The sequence below is a fragment of the Puma concolor genome, chromosome D2, assembly GCF_028749965.1.
Source record: "Puma concolor isolate L17-30 chromosome D2, mPumCon1.1.hap2, whole genome shotgun sequence".
NCBI lineage: Eukaryota > Metazoa > Chordata > Mammalia > Carnivora > Felidae > Puma > Puma concolor.
The window spans coordinates 4566694-4589885 of record NC_141677.1 but is presented as its reverse complement, the minus strand read 5'-3'; the positions used below and the strand labels follow the sequence as shown (position 1 = coordinate 4589885).

Here is a 23192-nt window from a genome sequence, read left to right as displayed (position 1 = left end):
GTTCACGTTTCGTTCGAGGAGCTGCCCTTCTGATGAAACGCCCGACCCCTGCCGCCAGCCGTCTGCAGTGAGGTTCCTTAGGGATGGGATGGTGGAACTGCATTTCCCTCATGGCAGCCTGTGTTTCCCTGTGTTCTGCAGCCTTGGGAAATCTAGCCAGTGTCCATGCCCCGACCTCCAGGGGCACGGGTGCTAAGCGACATATTAGACCTTGTCAAAATGGGGAAAAGCTCCCGTGGGTCCTGAGGGGGCACAGAGCGCCTGAGCAGGCGGAAGTGGCCCGAGCTCCCCTAGGTTGGCCCCTGTGGGAAAGAGGGGGGTGAGTGATCCCGATGGGGTCAAAGCAGCTGTCACCCTCTCTTCCTGTGCACTGAGAACATCTTGCTCCAGTGTGGGGGAGTCCTTGCTCTGTTGTATTGTTCCAACCGTTAGGGCTTCTGGCTAAACGACCTTACATGTGAAGTGCCCAGAGGCCAGCGCCTCCTTAAATCCTGTGCCCATGGCCTCTGGGGCCTCATCCGCTTTCTCCCCTTCTCAGTGAACTACCTGGTGTTTCGTGAATGCTTCATAAATGATCATCCTCCGAATGCTGTCACTGTTACTGTTGTAACATTTTTTAACCTGGCACACAGGGCCACTTGTGGGGGGTTGATCTGCTTTCAGGCTCAGTGATGGTTTTCCACCCATCCTGTCCCAGGCGCGAGGGCCGAACCAGGGCAGTCCTTACACGGGCACGATGATTAGGAGCCATTTGTGGTCAGACAGTTGAATCTGAGTCCAAGCACACAAATTGTCCCTTGGGACCTTAGATGACTCACTCAACCCCTGGGGGTCTCAGTTTCCTTGTACCTAAAATGAGGAGAGGAGAGAACTCTCTCACTGGCTGTTACGAGATTGAAGGAGATACGGGATGTGAAATGCTTGGTATGTAGTACGTGGTCCATAAATGATGGCCTTACTTTTTATGACCGAATCCTTGTGTTCTTTTTTGTACCTTCCTGCTCTGTGGACCCTGCTGCCTCTGATCAAAGTGGTTTACTTGTCTTCTCCATGCATGAGCACTTGAACAGTCTTGCAAGCCCGCCTCCCATATGGTCTCACTGGCCTTTTCTGGACGTCAGTGGGGCTTTTTATGTCCCTCTGTTGTGGCATTTATTTCACATAGTGCAAGTTGTTCTCACATTTGGAAGCTTCCTTAGCAGAGGAACGGACTTCTTTATTTTTTGTACTCTCAGACAATAACACACGGGCATTTAATAAGGTTTGTGGATGAAAGAAAGGCAGGCTATATAATATCTCTCTCTATATATGTGTATATACTTTATGTATATATATATATATACTTTATATATATGTATATATATACTTTATATATATATATATATGTATATATATATAAAGTATTTCTAAATCTCTAAATTTTAAATTATACCTTATATATAAGCGATGGAATGTGCCTTCTTTCCACCCCTGCTCACTGGTAACTCTCACAGCACCATTTTCATGTGTCTTCAGAAACTTTATAGTTGGTCTTTTGTTAATATATTTTTACATATCTTTCTGCTTTTAAATTCTTATACTGTATTTCGAGGGTAGCTTCTCTATTTTATTCATATTTAGCCATTCTTTAATGGACTATAGTATGTCCATAAAAGTCCACAGTATAGATATTCATAAATATCTTTCTAATATAGGTGTGTATAAAATATAGCTTTGCATGCTATTTATTTCCAAGTCTTTTGCAAATTAGTAATGATTCGTAATAGATGCCTTTCACATAATTGTTCCTTTAACATACACATAATGGACATCAGCTTACAAGTTTTCTTTTTTTACAAAACCAGACATATTGGATATGGAAAATTACTCATATACTGTTCTCCCTTGAAAAATGTGCACAATAAGGAGTGAAAAGGTTAACTGAGTTGCTCAAAATAAATTAGCCTGGTCATCAGTACATAGCAAGGAACCCAACTGACTATTTTTTCTCTTAATCAATTTAAGTATAAGGATGAGATTTAAGAATACACCACTTACATTTTTTTGTGTGATGCTTTACAAAATTTACCTCTTTCATCATTTTTATGTCATTCACCTTCACTGATCATTTGTAGCTTATTTTTATGACATGGTTATTTATGAATCAAGATTCAGTTTTGCATCTGTGTAAGTAAATCTCTGTGTCTTAGGTTGTCATCTGTACAAACAAGAGAGTGTTTTCAAATACTCTGGCAGTGTATCCTCTAGAAGTTTAGTTCTTTGGAGGGTTAATATGTGTTTGAAGATGGCAAGTGGCATGGTCCATCCAATAAGTCTGGGAAGCAGTGGGCTAACTCAACGACACATGCCAACATATAAAATCCAGAGGGATAAGAATTAAATGGAAAAAAATAGAATAGTCCAACATATCAAAACAGAATTGATGCCACCCCTCTTTAGGTAATACTGCATAATTAAACACAAGTAATTAATACAATAAATACTGACAAAATGTCTGTTTGCCAGGCATCCTGCTAAGGCATTGTGGGTTTAAGGATGAGCAATGGAGAACCAGTCTCTGCTGAAAGGGATGGACATTAACCCAAAGAGAAATTAATTCAATATTGGCTTTAAGACTATATAACTACTACTCAGTTACTCTGCAGAGTGTTGACCACAATACCTGATGTAGACCACATCCCTGAGGAAGGAATATTGGAGTGAGCTATAAAGATAGGAAGGGGGTGCAGGAGGTAACCAGTTTCGAAGAACAGACAAGGAGATGTGAGGGAAGAACATCTGACAAGGAGACACCATATGCAAGGCCATAAAGGGACTGCACCCAGGCCTGTGGAAAGTTGTGCAAAAAGGCTCATAGGCCACAGTGCATGGTGAGGAGAGTGAGGTAAAATATCTCTGGGGTGAACTTTCTGAGTATATAAATATAGAAGATTTTGAGCATATTAAAATATAAAGTTTCTGCCTGTTAAAATCACTTATGCCAAAGTACAAATAGCAAACTGAAGAAAACATTTGCCACAATGGTCTTATTTATAAATAGTGTGTGTAAATTACCTAAGATATGTACCCAGCTCTCCATATAAATGGACCCAGGAAATGAACACACAGCCGGCCAAAGAGGAAAAACATGAATATAATGAACCTGGAAGATATCTAATCTCACTTTTGTTCAACGGAGGGACACATCAAATTCACAGAAACTTGGTACCGCAAGTATTAATTGGTGTAGTAACAGTGAGCTGGAACGTTTCCTAGTGAGATGAAATCTGTTGTTAGGCAGCATCCCAGCTGCACGCATCATAGTCCGTAGATAACGTGGACATTATTTGACCCTGTGATTCTAATCCATTTATCAATCCATCCGTCTGTCACCCATTCATCAAACTCTACCTGGGCAGCTACTCTGAGTCCAGACACTCCTTTAAGGAGAAAATCTCTCTTACAGGAAGGAATGGAATGATTGGTAGGATTAGACTATGGAAGGGGCCTTTCAACAAATACATTACTTTTCACAAGTTTACACCCAAGTGATCACATGCAGTTTACCTAGAGAGGCTATAAATAAGGTGGACACACACACACTCAAGGGAAATTGGGAAGTTCTTGTGGCAACTTTATCATTCTACTGACTTAGGTCAAAATAACTACTGGTAAAAATACTAGGAAAACGGTCTTCAGTTTCATCTGGTCATGGGCTCTTTTGAAAACAGAATTAAATGGTTTATTTTTTTCTTTTCTCTAAAAAATATTTTGTATGTGAAGGCAAAGTCTAGCCCAGTTACTGAATTAAGGAAGTTTCCCATTGTCTGTAGTCAATTACGTGCTTAAATAGATGCAATGACATTGGGACCAGGCGATTCGTTTCATAGTCCTTCTCACTAGACAATAATACATTTTCATCATCTGGGTTTACGGGGTGAAATGAGAGAAAGCATCAGTCTTGTTCTAAGTACTTCAGTGTAGAACGGTACAAACTTTAAAAGTGGGGGGGCGCCTGGGTGGCGCAGTCGGTTAAGCGTCCGACTTCAACCAGGTCACGATCTCACGGTCCGTGAGTTCGAGCCCCGCGTCGGGCTCTGGGCTGATGGCTCAGAGCCTGGAGCCTGTTTCCGATTCTGTGTCTCCCTCTCTCTCTGCCCCTCGCCCGTTCATGCTCTGTCTCTCTCTGTCCCAAAAATAAATAAACGTTGAAAAAAAATAAAAAAATAAAAATAAAAAAAAAATAAAAGGGGATACGTGTTCTCTGTGGAGAGCTCTAACTGAGGGACCATTTGATTTCTCTCAGTGCACCTACATCGTTGGAACTTCACTTGACAATCTGGAATTAGGGGAAGTCTATAGAATGATCTCTATACAGGAAGAATATGAACGTGGATTATCGTTTGTAATGTTTCTCATGTCTCAGCATCCATTTCTATTTAAGCTGCTGCCCAGACCAGGCGCTTACCATCTCACACTCAGATTATTCTAAAACCTTAGCTGCTCTTTCTCCATTAAATCTCCCTCACGTGATGCCACCAGATTAATTTTGCTGAAACATAATCACTTTTATTATGTCACTCTCCTGCCTAAATGCCCTCTATCATCGGCAGGATAAAACTTTAAAAATTATTTTGAAAGACATTCCTAATTTCCTCCCTTCCCACCTGAACCTAGCTCCCTTGACTTGTCTCCCACTGTTCACCTGCAGAAATCTTGAATCTATATGCTTATTTCATGTCCCACATGAATTTTGACTTTGTGCCTTTGGTATAGTTCTATTTTTTATGGTGTATTTCCTATTGCTGTTGTAATAAATCACGACAAAATTCGTGGCTTAACATAATACAAATTAATTATTTTAACAGTTCTGGAAATTAGAAGTTGACATAAGAGGGGAACCTGGGTGGCTCAGTTAGTTAAGCGTCCGACTTCAGCTCAGGTCATGATCTTGCAGTGCATGAGTTCAGGCCTCCCCCATAGGGCTCTGTGCTGACAGTTCAGAGCCTGGAGCCTGCTTCAGATTCTGTGTCTCCTTCTCTCTCTGCCCCTCTCTCACTCGCTCTCTCTCTCAAATAAATAAACATCAACAAAACTTTTTAAAAAGTTGACATAAGGGGCGCCTGGGTGGCGCAGTCGGTTAAGCGTCCGACTTCAGCCAGGTCACGATCTCGCGGTACGTGAGTTTGAGCCCCGCGTCAGGCTCTGGGCTGATGGCTCGGAGCCTGGAGCCTGTTTCCGATTCTGTGTCTCCCTCTCTCTCTGCCCCTCCCCCGTTCATGCTCTGTCTCTCTCTGTCCCAAAAATAAATAAAAACGTTGAAAAAAAAAATAAAAAAAAAAAGTTGACATAAGAGTCTCACTGGTCTAAAGTCAAGGTCTCAGCAAGACTGCTCTCCTGCTGGATGCTCTAGAGGAAAATTTCTTTCTCACCTTTTCTAGTTTCAGAACCCTGCCTGCCTCTGAAGTCTCCTGGCTCCTTCCATTTTCAAAGCCAGGGATGCCTGATGGAGTCTTTCTCACACTTCATTATTCCGACTGTGACTTTTCTGCCTCCCTCTTCCTCATTTAAGGTTACAAACCACCCCCACCCCGTATAATGCCAGATAATCTCCCTCTTTGAAGGTCAGATGATTAGCAACCTCCATTTCTTCTAGTACATGAATTCCCCTTTTGCCATGGAAGGTAAGATACTCACAAATTCCTACATATGGGCTGTTTTCCTTTGTAATCTGTAGTTATTCAGTTGTTCTTCAGTGCCTGGTCCGTCCCTTCTTTGAAGCCTCCCCAGGTGACAGTCAACCACGGCAATTTTCCCCTTCTCTGAAGGGAGAGACCAGAGGAGACTCCGTGTCTCTTCTTACCTGGATCATCACACATGACACGGGTGAGCCCTTCCGTAACATCCTCTATAGTAAAACGGTGGATTCTTGTGTGCATTTGTGCAGACCTAGTGAATATACTTTTCTGTTGCTTTCTGTTGTTCATCTTCAGACTTCAGTGTTCTCATTTCCATAGGAAAGCCATATGCAGAGTTTGGCATGTTGTGTTTCAGTCTGTTCTACAGATAGAAAATTACAGAAGTTGTGGATAACAGTCTGAGTCTGACCCTGCTAGAATGACCCTTCCATACTATCACAGCTGCTGGATATTCATGTGTCAAGTCCTAACCGTGTTTATCTGAAGGACATAGTAGAGACATGAGTAAAGATTTTTATACAAAGAGGCTTATTGTAGTATCAGCTCAGAAACTATGTAAATAAGAGATAGTTAAATTCTGATAGATAAATGTGATAAAACATTATGTAACTATTAAAATATGTTCTTAAAGATTATATAATAATACAGGCAATGGTTATATATGTATATGATTAAATATAAATATAAATATAAATATAAATATAAATATAAATATAAATATGTATAGTTCAGGGAAAAGGAGTAATATAAAATTCTATGTGTATGTCTATATATACATTTCTTAGGATTTATTTATATGTGTTTATATTTCATTTATATATATTTGAAATCTTAAAGTTTATGTCAATATTAAAAAAGAACTGGAAAGAAAAATACCAAAATACTAAAAGGGGTCATGTCCAAGGATGGGATTATAAATGGCTTTTAAATATTTTTCTTTATACCTTTTCTTATTTTTCAATTTCCTTCCAAATTAAACATAATTTTTAGCTTCTGATAAATTATTTTAATTTATAATTTTATATGTAATCAGATATATCATTCCCTCCAGAGTAAATACATTCAGCTAACACTTGCTGGACATTTACTAGGCTCCAGACACCATGCTGGGTACCACATGTGAGACGCAGTGGGTGCCCTCAAGGAGCTCATCCTCAATGAGACAGACAAGGGAAATAGTCAGGTGGGGGCAGCCGTAACGAAATACCCCAGGCTGGGTGGCTTGAACAACAGAAATTATTTTCTCATGGTTCTGGAGGCTGGACATCCAAGGTCAGGGTTAACAGGGTTGCTTTCCTCCAAGGCCTCTCTCCTTGGCTTGTAGGTGGCTGCCTTCGTGCTTCCCCGCATGGCGGCCCCTCTGTGCACACACGTGTCTGTCTGTGTGTGTGTCTCTTGTGTGTCCAGATTTTCTCTTGTTATAGGACACCAGTTGCTTTGGCTCAGGGCGACCCTAACAGCCTCATTTTAACTTAATCACCTCTTTAAAGGTACTGGAGTTGGGTTTCAACCCATGAATTTGGTGAGGAGGGAAGACACAGTTTAACCCATACTAATAAGTAAATAAGAAATCTTAATATTCTCTAATGATGACAGGACTGATGGTATGTACAGGCACAGTGCTCTTTCAGAGGAGGGAACAATCATTCTTTTTGGAGGTGGTCCAGGTTGGGTTCGTAGAGAAGGTTACATTTGGCAAGAATTTTGAGAAATGAGGCTTTGACAGTTTCTAGTTGATAGGAACATGTATAGGGAGCCTGGGTGGCTCAGTTGGTTAAACATCCAACTCTAGATTTCGGCTCAGGTCATGATCTCATGGTTCTGGGGATTTGAGCTCTGTTTCAGGCTCTGTGTTGACAGTGCTGAGCCTGCTTGGAATTCTCTCTCTCTCTCTCTCTCTCTCTCTTTCTCTTTCTCTCTCTGCCCTCCCCTGCTCATGCTCTCTCTCTCTATCCCTTCCTAAATAAATAAACATTTAAGAAAAAAAAAGAAATGTGTACTATAACTGATTTATACAGCATAAAATATAGGAAAGGTATAATTTTACATGAGATCAGAAAGCATGATTTTATTGTATGACACAGAACTTCTAGATTTCATTTATTTTGATCAGGAACCTGATGTGTTTAGGAGAAATGAATGAAGGAAACCATCTCTCTTGATGGTGATGACAGTGTCTTTCACTTTTTTTTTCTGGATAAAAAATATCTGAGTGATTTAGCTGAAATGAGAAAATAAGAATGTCTCAGAAGTAGCTCCTTCTACAACTTACACGGCCAGGTGTGGGCATCAGACCCCTGAGTAGTGATATGGTGGAGGCTAGGAACCCGTGTTTCTGGAAAGCTTGCAAGAACATTCTGAAGGGTGTCCAGGTTGACAAGGACAGTCAGAGTGAGCCAGCGTGCCATGGGGCTCCCAGCAGACAGCCGCGTGACTGAGGACCCAACTTCCCCGTGACGGTTTCGCCCTGGAGGATATTACGTACATTTGATAAAACCCTAAATATTTAAAGTTTAGTATCTTGAATTTTTTATATCGCTGCTTGATTTACAGGGACTTTCTTGATTAGACTCTAAGCCTCTTGAAGGTGAGAACCGAGTCTTTATGGTTTGTGTCCTACATCCTCTGGAGCCCTTTCCCCTGTGCGGCTCTGTATCCTCTCACCCTCCAGTGGAAATCTGCACCTTGCACGAGAGCACTGTCTCTGACAAAGGCAGCGTTCTTTACAAAGACGTCCATACCAGCATCTGTAATTATCTTTGTATTCCCTCAGATGTTTTTAGAGTTACAGTGCTGATCGATAACCTTTCTTTCTGCCCTGAGTCGATGCTCACACATGTACCAGGCCGGGTTTTCACATGTCTCTGCATCTCACGTTTGCATTTATGCTATCCCTTTTGCTGGTTACAGCTAGTTGCCTCTGTCCCTTATGACCTTTAGGAGATGCTTGCTGTTCCTGACAGATGCTGCTATAACACCGTATATATTTATTGTAGGGAAAAGAAACACACACACACTGATTAAAATTGGGGGCCTCACATGTAGAAGAGTTCATGGACCCCTAGAGTGCTTCTGACAAAATAGTTGAGGAGCAAAGCTAGACGGTCTGATGGGCCAGCACGTGAAAGTTCCTGTCTCCTTAATACCTTTCACCTCAACTAAGACACTTCTGTTTTTGAAGTTTTCAAAGATGGCAAAGAGATACAGCACTAAATACAATACTAATTTATCCATCGTATTTTTATATTAAATCTCCCAAAGCAAGAATTCACTAGTGTGTTTTATCCTAATTTATTTTGAAATCCCAGCTGAGTGTATTTCTGTATGGAGAGACTCATGGGTGGATCCAACAAATGACCCTCCTTTTTTGCCAAGTTTCTAAAAAAGGGAGATCGTGGGAGGTTATATGTTGCTCTGATGAGTAGCTTTACGAATACTTGGAAAGATCCCCAGGAGATATTAATTGGAATAATTTCAAAATGTCAGATGGATTGTATTCGTGTTCTCAGCCATTCTGCTTCCACTTCTCCGTCTAATGAAGCTCAATCTCTCAATCTCTCTGCTCTCTCCTCTCGTTCTTTTTCTCTCTCTCAACTAGAGGATATTTAAACCTTCTCCTCTCTCCTCAAACCTTCTGGCGTCTCTTTCTTGTGCTTTTTCTCAGTCGGTGATCCTATTTCCCCTGAACACCCACCACTGCTGCTAATGCACCTGCATCTACACCATGTATTGTGTCTCCCTTCCTGTGACTATGGATGAATGTTTGTGTTTTGATGTAACTTCTCCCTGCGCGTAAGACCTCAGCTCTCCCTCCTCCTCGAGCGTATCGTGCCAGTATGATCCGCTGTTTCTCTGCACCATCAATGTTTCTCCCTCTACTGGATTATAACCACCAGCTTACAGATTTTCAGTACCTTCTCCCATCTTAGCCAAGCAAACCCTCTCCTTGCTCTAACATTTACTCCAGCTGTCACCACCCTCCCGCCACGTGTCTCTTCTCTGACAGCAGAACTCAAGAATGGGTTGCCTGCATGCACTGTCTTTCTCCACCCTGGCTTCCCAGCCGCATGTTGAAATGCTCGAGTCAAGTTTCAGTCTCCACTTCACCACTGAAGCAGCTCTAACCGATGTCACCACCTGACTTCGCGCCGCTTGGGTGAGGCGCTCGTTCCCGTCACTCTCCTTAGTTGATCTACGAGCAGCTGAGAATCACCTTCCTAATGATTCGCCCCTTCACTTGGTTTCCAGAATGCCAGTATCTGCTGGTTTTCATCCTACCTCAAGGCTGCTCCTTCTCAGCCTCTTTGCTGTTGTCTTACTTTATCTGGCCTCTAAAATTGGATTTCCCCAGGGCCAGTTCTTGGACGACTTCTCCTCTCTGGATTCACTCATTCTTTGGTGAGCTCATGAGTTTCACAGTTATAAACACCAGTATGATGGTGGCTCCCAAATGTACATCCAGCCCACACCTACTTCTGGTATTCCAGTCTTATTTTCAGCCATGAAAATGCACATCAGCTAAGGCCATTTCTCTGCTCAAATTTTTACCCATTTTTACTCGTTGCCCAGAACAAAAGCCGGAGACCGCTCCGGGGTCTGCAAAGGCCCCACCTGGATGATTTTCCCACTGCCTCCCTGCCTTGTCCCCTTCTTCTCCTGGTCACTCCCCCAACCCCACCCTTTCTGCTCTTCCTCCTGTTCTTTAACCTTGGCCAGGCGTTCCAGCCTCGCTGCCTTTGAACTGACTGTCCCTCCAGACGTCTCTAACTCACCCTCCAGCTCTCTGAAGTCTTCGGCTGAATCTCACCTGCTGAGTAATGCCTCCCAGACCACCCTGTTCATCACACCCCCCACACACACGTTATCAAACATTCTGCCTCTTGTATTGTTTTCTTCACGGCATGCCATTTACTACTACCTAACATGCCGTATTTTAATTACGTATTTATTGGATGTCTCCGTCCACTAGAACATACAGTCCCTGAGGTCAGGGATGTTTGCCTGTTTTGCCATTTATTGCTGTCTCCCCAGCACACAGCACTCGGCAAATATTGTATGTTCAATACATCAGCATTTCTTAAAGTGTAGCGCCCAGACCAGCAGCGGTAGAATGACCTGGCAACTTTTTAGAAACATGTTAGAAATGCCAATTCTTAGACCCTACCGTATTCCCCCTGAATCTGAAACTCTGAAGGCAGGCTCCAGTAAGCTGTGCTGTGACTAGCCCTCCCTCCAGGTTAACTCTTATTTCTGCTAATTTTGAGAAGCATTATGATGAATATTTATTGAGTGAGAGGATAAATGAGAAAATGTTTATTCCTGTTACCCTTTGACAAGCAATCACAACTTCGGGTTAAAATGTCATGCAAATAACTGAGTAAACTCACTTCATAGAATATGTTTTTTTCTAATAGGAGTCATAATAAATATAATAAAAAGTTCTAGTTTATAATGTAGAAAAAATAAAAAAACACATACACATTATGTTCAGCCATGAATCAAATATATTGAACAGTGGGATACTTAGATAGTCATAACTGAATCTATAAAATTAACTTATAGTTTTAATTCAGTTTTAGTGAAAACTTGTCTTAAAAATTAGTTCCAAGGACTTTGTCCTATGATTTAAAATTATAACAAAGCTCTTATGAATCAACTTACTTCCCTTGGTCTTTCCTTGTTCTTAGACTTTGATTCTAATTTTCTAAGGTCAAAAACTACCCCATATCTGTATGTTCCCTGTATCCAAATAATCACAGCACATGTGAGCACCTGTTCCACACTTGATGTTTGGGATATACATTCTGCTGTTAATGAGATGGGGACAGAGAATGTATTTAAGTTCGCAAAACCTCACATTTTCTCTGATCGTGAAGCAAGCCGAAACTTCCTCCCTTACTGTCCTGTGCGTGAAGTTGTGATAACCCTTTCTAGGGGAAGCAAGTGTCCCTGTTATTCCAGGAAAATCTGCGTTTATACTCCATATCCTGATGCAGTTATTATCAGCATCCTTCATCTCCAAAAGGGTGCTGGCTTGATGATAAATTATATGGCCACCCTACTTTGTTATATATATAATAAATATATCATCACCTTTAGTTTACATTTTTACACAATGTATAAAGAATATTGGTAACCAGGGTTCTAAAAATCTCTGACATTCACTAGGAACATTAACCTTGGAATGTCACTCAAAATGTCTAGATTAGTCCTTTTAATACTACAGTGAGGAAGGAGTTCTTTCATATAACACGTGTACAAATGAGTATTATATGACACTATTTTACCAAGAATTCCCGCTTTATTAACACGGCATTTTATTTGCCTTAGATTTCATTAAAGTGTCTTCCAATTCTGATCCTGAGTGCCGGTGTCAATTTCCAAACATGTCCTGTTTTCTTAGTATGTGTTCTGAGGATGACACTGTGGTGTTACTACTACAGACAGAAAAGTGAAGGGCGCAGTTACCAAGTTTGCTTTGCCTGATTTCTTTCCTTTAGTGAGTCAGCTGACCTTTCCATTTATCGGACATGGTGAAGCTACCACCGCAGATGCCTCGTCTGTAAAGAGGGCCAGGAGATGTGTGCAGAATTACCACTGCGTGTGATTGGAGTTTTGGGTTAAGTTCTGTGGACTGGTGTTCCACGGGAGCTTTTAGTTGCATCACATGTTCAGGTAAAATGAAAATGTAAATAAGGGGTGCCTAGGTGGCTCAATTGGTTAAGCATCTGACTTCGGCTCAGGTCAGGATCTCGTGGTTCGTGAGTTCAAGCCCTGTGTTGGGCTCTGTGCTGACAGCTCAGAGCCTGGAGCCTGCTTCAGATTCTGTGTCTCCCTCTCTCTCTGTCCCTCTCCCAGCTCGTGCTCTGTCTCTCTATCTCTCTCTCTCGTTCAAAAATAAATACACATTAAAAGAAATTTTAAAAAGATAAATCCACTAATGGGCTTAAATGCTTTCCTTTTAAGAATTCAAATCTCTTATGTAAATTGTACATTGCTGTGAACCATATTTTGCCAGTGTGTGTGCCTACTCCTTTGGAATGATTTTTAAGGTTATCTGGATTTTTAAATGTTCAGTTGGTCTTGCATTCTAATTGATTGAGAATTTACAGTTTATTGATGGATTGATGCTTTACTATCATAGATTTTTTTTAATTTTTTTAATGTTTATTTTTGAGACAGAGAGAGACAGAGTGAGAGTGGGGGAGGGGGAGAGAGAGAGGGAGACACAGACTCCAAAGCAGGCTTCAGGCTCTGAGCCATCAGCACAGAGCCTGATGCAGGGCTTGAACCCATGAACCGTGAGATCATGACCGGAGCTGAGCGGCACACTTAACCAACTGAACCACCCAAGCGCCCCAATCATAGATTGTTTTAATGGAAAAATATATGTCAGCAGACAGGAATGAAGGTCCTGTCCCTAAAACGATGTATCGTGGATGTTCCAATGGTTACTGCAATTTTGCAATCAATTGTATAGTTAGTTCATCCAGACAGCGAGAGTCTTTGTAACATAGATACATGTCGGTTTGCTTGATTCATCCTCCTGTCATCAGCCTGTTTCTGGCTGGCTGTTCTTCACAGTGGTGCCAGCACCTGCTCCAGCTGCCATACCCAGAACAAGCGTGTACAGTTCCACGTGTGTAACAGTAACGGCTGGCACACACACAGCAACCCTGGCATGGCACCCTGAGTGGGCGGTTTGTATACACAATCGTGACCACAGCCCGCTTGGCCTCTTTCAGGTTAGGTAACAAGTGTGGGTTTGGTTCTAGTCTGGGGTTGACCTTAAAATAGCCAATCCAAACACTTTACTGTTTCTGCAATAAATGTTGTACGTTTTTTAGAATACATTATTTATATGGAAAAAACTCGAGGTACCGTCTAGTGCCACTGTCCCCAGTGAGTTTCTTTATAATGGAGACACGCTTATTTCTACCATCTGTTTTGTTCTGGGCTGGAAGATTTGTCAGGTCCGACACGACGGCACGGCTTCATGGCATCATTTTACACTATCACTTGGTGGAGAACATATGGAGACCAAAGTGTGTATGACAGAATAGTATCCACAGTCCACAGGGTTATAAAATATGAGTCTTTGAAAAAATTAAGTCTTGAGAGTCTGTTTTCAGACTAAACACACACTTCAGGAGCAGAAGTTTCTTCTATTTACGGGACTAATTATGGGTATTTTAGTGAAAAAGTTTCAGAGTGGCAAATCTCAATGTCAGGGATTTTCCCATCTGATTTAGCAAGTTAGATGCTTTTGAATGTTGCATTTACTCTAACAGGAAACTGAAAAGTGTTCTGTCACTGCATTGGAGCAAATTGCAATGATCTCTAATCTATTAAAACTAGGCTTAATCAGTAATTTACAAAAATGTGTATCTTTATTACCAGCTATACTGTTTGGCTATTTATTTAGTTCAGTATTTCAAACACAAAAAGCAAAATAAGCAAATAAATCTTTGTCACATCCTTCCCTTTTTGAGGTTCCCTTTTGGACTGTCTTTATGGCGCTTATTTGCTAGGTTGTGCTGTACAGTTTTTTTTTAGTTTTTCCTAGGAAGGGACTGTGTCGCAGACACATAGAAAAGAATTTTTCACAGCTGATGCTAGCTGACATTTTTGAGAATGGGTACATTGTGAAATAGAAGCTTGAGTCCTAATCATTAAGTCTCAGTGGATTTAATTATTCAAAATTGCTTTACTGTGGAATAGATTCAGTCTGTCTGTTTTACTGCCTTACTGTGGAATAGATTCAGTCCTCAGAAAATAAAGCAGGTTTGAGAACTTCAGGTGAGTTTTCACAACTGCCCCATATCTCATGGCTGGTCCCTCAGCAGACCACTCTACTTCATGTATTAGGGAACTTATCGATGTGTTTAAGAGAAACACACATTTGGGGCGCCTGGGTGGCTCAGTCAGTTAAGTGTCCAACTTCGGCTCAGGTCATGATCTCCCAGTTTGTGGGTTCGAGCCCTGCGTCGGGCTCTGTGCTGACCGCTCAGAGCCTGGAGCCTGCTTTGGATTCTGGGTCTCCCTCTCTCTGCCCCTTCCCTGCTCACACTTTGTCTCTCTCTCAAAAGTAAATAAACATTAATTTTTTTTTGGAGAGAGAAGCACACATTTCACTGTCCTTTCTCAAAATATGTAGGCAGTTTTTTTCCTTGGGCTTATAAGCCCCAGCAGATACAGCTTTTTGAAACACTAAACATACCGCTTTTCTAGTATATTATTTCTTAGAGTGAACCTCAGACATGCCCACTTTTGCGTTCTGAGTAAAACAATAGGAACAGAATGTTTTTCTCCCCAAACTACTCCCCCTCTCCAAATAAACCAAAGCATTAGATAAAATTGGTAGCACTGAAACTGAGGATATCTAAAAACAGCAACCTGTAACCTTGGGAAGTTTTGAGAGCTATAAATACAATGGCCAAGAGCATTTTAACCACAGAATTTTTGCCTTAAACTTAGGGACTTGCAAGGTCGTCGAGTTGCTCTCCTGCAGCCCATATTAAAATGCTTATGTTTGGGAACAACGCAGTTCACATTCCCTGACTTTGTTTGTTTGTTTGTTTGTTTGTTTTTTCAAATGCATCCATATTTGTAACCAACTTGTAATGTCTGCTTCGGTTCCCAAGCACACAAGCAAATACACTTTCTGAGCAGTGATAGGAATCGATAACTGTTTGTTTACAAATTGTCTGACAATGAGTCAGAAGCCTGTGATTGTTTTTAATATACAAACCTTCTTAGATTGATTTAGCAATCTGGAAGAATTTCCTGTCTGTCTCTCCATCTTTATAATCTAAGGGGGAAAACAAAATGCCTTTAATGCTTTCAGCCTTTCTGTCTGATACAGAAGTAATATCGTGTATTCCACAGAGAAAATAATGCCTTCTCTATTCCATTAAATTGTACTGACTTATCACACAACCCTGGTTTTGGGTTACATCATCCCTCAGAATGCTGCCTGCGCCTGAGGAAACATGGCTACTCTAATTAGCAGTAAAGGAAAGTTCTCTCTCTCTGATGGAACAGGACTGTGAAGTACATTGTGAGGGGTGAGCAGGAGCACCAGTGACTGGGAGGGCTGGCTGACAAGCCCATGGCGACTACCCCAAAGGAAACCCCACCCACTGAAGGAGAGGCTGGTGGGGGGGGGGGGAGACATTCTCTGTGGTTTTACTGTTGATCTCTGTTTCCTCACACAAAGTTTATTGTAATTGACAATCAGACTCTTACTACACAGGATGCTTTAATCTAAATATTTGAAGGTGCTTTTCTTTCCCCCTCTTTTTGTAATCTAATGAAGTACGATCTTTAAAATTGAATCAACAGAAACATAAGATCATAGTTACCAACAGCAACCAAAAGCATTAAAATAAATAGGGGCAGACTGTGCTCCAACAGAGAAAATGAGAGGTTGAAGCACATTATTCTTTTAAATGCACACATATATTCGGCAAAAAAAGGTATGATAATTACTCCGAGTTACCTGCCTTGTCTGCCTACAGTTGCCAAATGCATGAGTTAAATGGTTCTCCCAACCGATTTTGTTTGGGGAGATAGCCCCCAAATTACAAAATAGATTTTAAAAATACTCCTTTTGCACAGCTCAATCTAGACAAACTGGTTAATTATCAGTCTAAAATTTTAGGGGTGCCGGGGTGGCTCAGTCGGTTAAGTGTCCAACTTCCATACAGGTCAAGATCTCTTGGTTTGTGAGTTCGAGCCCTGTGTTGAGCTCTGTGCTGACAGCTAGGAGCCTGGAACCTGCTTCGGATTCTGTGTCTCCCTCTCTCTCTGTCCCTACCCCACTCATGCTCTATGTCTCTCTCAAAAATAAATATTAAAATTTTTAAATTACAAATTATATACATGCATATTGTGAAATGATTACCACAGTAAGATGAGTAACACACTCATCACATTACATAGTTACCATTTATGTGTGTGATGAGAACATTTAATATCTGCTATCTTAGCAGATTTCAAGTATACAATGCAATATTGTTAGCTGTGGTCACCATGCCGTACATTAGATCCCTCAGAACTTATTCATCTTACAATTGAAAATTTATACACTTTGACCAACATTTCCCCATTTCCCCCACCCACCCAGCTCCTGGCCCCAAAGAAACGAAATCAGTACCTTGAAGAGATATCTACACCGCCACGTTCATTGCAACATTATTCCCAATGGCCAAGCTAAGTCTATTGATGGAGGAATGGATAAAGAAAATGTGATATATGTAACACATGTAATAGAATATTAATCAGCTGTAAGAAGAAGAGGGAAATCCTGCCCCTTGCAACAGCATGGATAAAACCTGAGGGCATGATGCTAAATGACACAAGTCAAACAGGGAAATGTATGGTCTCACTTATAACTGGAATCTATCATGGGCATCAGTATTTTTGAAGTCCCCCAGGGACCGCCAGTCTCCATCCTGCACCTATGTCTTCTGCCTCCCTTCCTTTCACATTCCTGTGCATCCTCTCAGCTCAAGCCACGCTTCCTTCTCTTCCTCAAAGTCCCCCAACTTATTCCAGCCTTAGAGTATGTGCACCTGCTGTCCTCTCTATCTGGAATTCCTCTCCCCGCAGATTTTCATACAGCTGCATTCTTCTTGAGATTTAGAGTTCAGCTCAAGCGTCCAACACTTTGAAAAGAACTCCCCCGAGGTGCCCACCAACTTACGCTGTGTCACATCGTCCCATTTTATTTTCTTCATTTTGGTATTTGTGTGTTCACTTACTATCTCTCTCAACTACTAGAAGTTCCATATTGTAGAACCTTTATTTCTTCACCATTGTCCTAGCCCCTTAAACAGGGTCTAGCAGCATATTGTAGACACATAATAAAGTCGCTCATCTTAAAAGCTATTAACTAGGCACTTACAGTGTTCCAGGCTCTGTTCTAGGAAATAAGGATAAACCGATGAACACAACAAATGAAATATGTAAATAAACAAGGAAAATTATTACAGTACCACTGGACAGTTTCTGGATTAACTCATTTCTTCCAGGGAACTTTCCTTTTTAATACCATTGAATTTCCACAACTAGAAGCAAACAGTCCACAGAGATGTGTTCAGAATTTATAGGCTTGCAGTCTGGCCTACCAGGAGGGATGCCTGACACCACAGAATCTGGATCTCAATTCTGGCTCTACCAATACTGGTAGCTCTGAAATATTAGATGAGACACATGCTGTGCACTTATTAGGAACACAGCTTCAGAGGGAGCTGATTTCAAAGATGGGCATTTAAAATGTATTCATCCTCTCTGGTATTTCGTGTTCTTGTGTGTAACAAGTGAGTAATGATACGCCACTGTCTCAGTGGATCAAATAAGGAAAAGAATGAGAAATTAAGGCTAGAAAATGCACAGAAAAATATGCATGTTAATAATAGCGGAGGTTACATCAACTCTCCTTCTGTTCCTCCCTGCTTTGACTTTTTTCATCGGCGAAACAATGAAGGTAAAGTAACATTTCTGCCGTCTTTTCCCAAACTCACATTTTCAAAATGTTCTTGATGATTATGCTGGGGCCCTTGACATTGAACACTTTCTGCATTCTTAATAAATATATATTCCAGAAAAATGTAATGACTCGTCCTGGACTTCTTGGCTGTTTTATTTTCAGATCCTGTGAAGGATTAAGATGAACAATGGGGTGAAATTACTCTGTGATTTGCTACTCATAGTTGTGACATTTGCTTTTGCCTTGTTTTGCCTTATCAATCTGCTGGTTTTCTGGATACCATGGATTTTTGTTTTGCTTTGTTCTTGCTCTATGCGTACGCAGTTTCCGAGTCTGTTTTTCACAAGAGTTATTATTGTTTTTGAATGGATGATTTTAGCTCAGTGGAATTTGTTAGCCCACCCCTCATTACATTGCTTCGGACTTTGAAAGATGGAGGAAATTGCTCTGGGTGGGTAGCCAGCCAGTCTGACTAGTCCACCGGGCACAGGCTCCCTGGTCACTGGGATCACTAACGCCTAATGCCTCTCTAATTATAGACATGTCTCATTCCTGGCTACTTAACGGCCTCACCGCAGGGAGTGACTCCACTTCCTGACTGGAAGCCTACCTTCATTAGCGTGAACTGTACATCATAACCATCTAGTTTTACAATAACCCAAGGGGCCCTTCCTCCCAGAACTGTGGCCACGTGACAGTCTTAGTATTTGAACGTGGAGACAGATGATAAGAATTTATGACTTCTGACTTTAAAATGCAAAAGGTAAAACTCTGCCTGGTGTGGTTTTAAAAGGAGCCATCTGTGCCACTAACGGAGAAGATGCGGAGGTTCTGTTTTACCCGTCCGTCCGTCTTCAGTGTCCCTTTTCTTCCTAAGTGAAGCAAGGTCTGTAGGAAGACTCTCAGCGTGGCTGAAGTCTGAACAAGGATGGAGACTGAGAGAAACACAGAAGCCTGCAGAGCCTCTTAATACCAGTTCGAGAGTTAATATGTCTCCAAGTAAAAGAATTCTCACTTACCGTGGATCAGAACTTCGGGTCCTGATTCAAACCTTATCCACTTACACACCCCTCTTCCTCATTATCACATTTGCTACCTTTTTATGGCAAATTCTTCGTATGCTGGGCCCTGTACTCAGCACTCTAGGTGTTAGCTTCACAGATATTGCCCTGAACACTGCAAGACAGGTTGTCTCCATTTGTACAGGAAAACACTAAAACTCAGAAAAGCTTAGGAAGTTGCCTAAGCAACTCACGAAGCCTATGGCTGGGCCGAGACATGAACTCTGCTTTACTGGATTCTAAACTTCTCTCAGTCCACTCTGCCTTTCTCACCCAATGAGAATTCGATGAGTAGATATTTAGGAAGGCAATGCTCCTACCTCTGTGCTGTGTTTTGTCTTCAACTTCTATTACAAAACTGATGTAATTTGCATAACAATACTAGCAATAACCAGTTTTAGTGAACCTTTATTACAGGCCACGCACATGGTACTGTCATTCAGTCTTTAAAATAACCCTTCTGTCTCTGGGGTGCCTGAGTGGCACAGTCAGTTAGGTACCTGATTCTTGATTTTGGCTCAGGTCATGATCTCAAGGTTCCTGGGATCAAGCCCCACCTCAGGCTCTGTGCTGACAGCACGGAGCCTGCTTGGGGTTCTCTCTCTACCACTCCTTGGCTCGCATGCACGCTTTCTCTCTCTCTTAAAATAAACAAACATTTAAAAACTAAATAGGGGTGCCTGGGTGGCTCAGTTGGTTAAGTGTCCAACTTCAGTTCAGGTCATGATCTCGTGGTTTGTGGGTTCGAGCCCCACGTCGGGCTCTGTGCTGACAGCTCGGAGCCTGGAGCCTGCTTCGGATTCTGTGTCTCCCTCTTTCCCTTCCTCTCCCCTGCTCACATTCTTTCTGTGTCTCTCTTTTTCTCTCAAAAATAAATAAACATTAAAAATATAAAAATAGAATAATCCTTACATCTTTATTTTGAAGTGAAGATATTGAAGTGTGGAGAGGTTGCGTGGATGGCACGTGGTCACGCCAAGGTGGCAGAGTCCACTCTCATTACATTGTCTCCCATGGTTATAGTAAATTGTCTTAGTCACACGGTCAGACTGAAGAGAAGGGATCACAGCCCAGCATGGTTGCCTCACTGATTAGGACTGTGTCTGGCACGTAAAGAGGATTCAACAGATATTTGCTGAGCGACAGTCAATTGTAGTTACACTTGAGCCAGTCATTAGCTTGTTCCCATAACAGGGAAAACCAGGAGAAGTCTGTAGGCCGTATGACAAAATGAATGCTTCATGCATTTTTCTAGTTACACTAAAACCTTGTTTGTTACTTAGCAGTTAAGTCTTAGTGCTGACCATAGTGTTTCAAAAACATTTAATACTGCAAATGGAGGTCACAAACCAGAAACATCGTAATTTTATGACACGTAATTTTATCACTGTGTAGTGGAAACAGGGCAACCCTGAAGTCTCCCAATGTGGAAAGAAGGCCAGCATTTTCTGTATGTTTCCTCACTTTGCTTCCACGCAGTTCGTGTGTGGCTCTCTGCTGTGCTATACGGGAGGAGTGGGTAATCGGAGTTGCCTGACGGCATCTCCTCTGACTAAAGTGAATTCCGGTTCATTCAAAATAATCATCTGTTTTGTAACTCTGGAAGCTGAAAGGGAATTTAGGAGCCCCTTAGGGAAAACTCTCATTTAACTGATTATGCAAAATAAAGGGTAGAGACGGTAAGTTCATGCAGATAATGAGACAGAGAATAGAAATCGGTTTTGGAGGCCTTGCTCTGCATCTTGCCCACAGCAAAATATAACCATCCGTTTTTTTCACAGAATTCATAATTCTTTCAACTTTCCTATGTCATTATATTTGGTGTGTTTCCTGTAAACAACAACTAGTTAGGTTATTTTTTGTTTTTAAGTTTTTTTTTTAATTTTGAGGTGGGGGGAGGGGAGGAGCAGAGATGGAGGGAGAGAGAGAATCCCAAGCAGGCTCCATGCTGGCAGTGCAGAGCCTGACATGGAGTTCTGTCTCATGAACCATGAGATCATGACCCAAGCCAAAATAGTTAGACACTTAACTGGCTGAGCCATCCAGGCACCTCTAGTTAGGTTACATTTTTAATCCACTTTACCAAACTCTGTCTTTCAACTGGTGTCTTCAAGCCATTTACATTTAGTGTTAGGTTTTAAATCTGACATTTTCTGTTTTCTGTTCTAATTTTCATTTCTCTGTTTTGCTTTTCATGACTTCTCATGAAAAAAATTGAACTGAACATTTTTTAGAATTCCATTTTGACTTCTCTATAGTGTTTCAGGTATTACATTGTATATACATATCTTATCATGGTCTATTGGTATCAACTTTTTACCAATTTAAGTGAAATGCAGGAACCTTACTTTTACTTTCTCTTATTTGTAATCATTTAAAATATTTCCTCTTTATACAGTGAAAACCGCATCAAATATTATCATTTTGCTTTGACCATCAAACATGATTTAGAAAAATCAAGAGAAGGAAACGCATTTTTACTTTTTCTGATCTTCTCTCTTCCCTCCTTTTGTCCTAAGATTTTGATGTTAGTCATTTTCCTTTTGTTTAGGGGACTTCTGAGAGCCGTTCCTTTAGGGTAAGTCTGCTAGTGACAAATTCTTTTATCTTTGCTTCATATGAAACTTGATTTCCCCTTCATTGTTAAAGATTATTTTCACTGGATATAGATTTCAGGGTCAACGGTTGTTTTTTCAGCACTTAAAATACTGTGACACTTCCTTCTGGCCTGCATGGTTTCGGATGAGAAATGTAATACGTGCAAATGTAAGGTATCATTTCTCTTCCACTGCTTTGAGGATTCCTGTGTTGTCTTTTGTGTTCAGAAGTTTGACTGTGATGGCCTTGGTGTGGATTTCTTTGATTTATCTTATTTGGGATTCACTCAGATTCTTTACTCTGTTGGTTTATGTCTTTTGCCGTATTTAAGACACTGTCAGCCATTATTTCTTTGAATATCTTTTCAGTTCCTCTCTTTTGCTTGTGTTCTTTCTGGACTCTGATGGAATAAACATCACATCTTTTGTTCTATTCCTACATGACCTTGAGGTACTGTTCTTTTGGAGGGATCTATTTTGTCTTTGTTGTTTGGATTGGGTAATTTCTATTTTGTATTTATGTTCCCTGATGCTGTCCTCTATCCTCTGCATTCTGTTTCTGAGATCACCCCTTTAGGGCTTCAAAAATTCCTGATTATTGCATTTTTGCATTTAAAAATTTTTCATTTAGTTCTTTTTATATCTTTTTTTTCCTGGGACTTTCTTATTTCTTTGCAAAATTTTCTCTTTTGTAGTTTCAGGCATGTTTGTATTACTCAATGAAACATTTTTTTAGTTGTTTTAAAATCTTTCTTAGCTAATACTAACATGTGGACCATCTTGACATTTCATCCGTTCCCTGTCTTTCTCATTCGTGTTAGAATTTTCCTGGTTCTTGGTGTGGAGTCATAATTGATCACATTCTGGGCATTTGGGGCATTATGTTATGAGGCCTGAAGTTTTATTTCAATGTTCTGTTTTAGCAGAACCACTGAAACCCTCTGGTGAAGGAAGGGTGAACACCACCTTTTATTGCCAAGTGGGGTGGAAGTCCAAGTTCCCTCCTCAGCCTCTGTTTACATCTGCAGGGGTATCTCCTTGTTGCCACCAGGTAGAGCTGGGACTTCTGGCTTCTCAGGAGGCCTCTGCTGATAGCACCTGGCAAGGAGAGTCAGGGGTGTGTCATTACTACTGCCTACGTGTCTTCCACTGACACCATAGGGTCCAGGTGGCTTTGTTCCTGCTGAGCAGTGGGGAAAATTCGACTCTTCATTGGACCCCCCCTGACACCATTCTAGCATGACAGTGGGGAGACCTTTTATGATTGCAAGAGGTGGAGTAGAAGCCCAGGCTCCCTGTGTAGCCTCCACTGACACCTTTGACGTGTGAGCTTGTGACTCCCCCACGGGGATGAACACCCTGG

General features: G+C 41.3%; 1 long non-coding RNA gene across 3 annotated transcripts in view; it reads left to right on the top strand.

Moving 5' to 3' along the window:
* The window catches only part of LOC147575740 (uncharacterized), a 125228-nt gene that overhangs the window by 56640 nt on the left and 45396 nt on the right, over positions 1-23192 (top strand). The gene's annotated exons all lie outside the window — the stretch shown is intronic.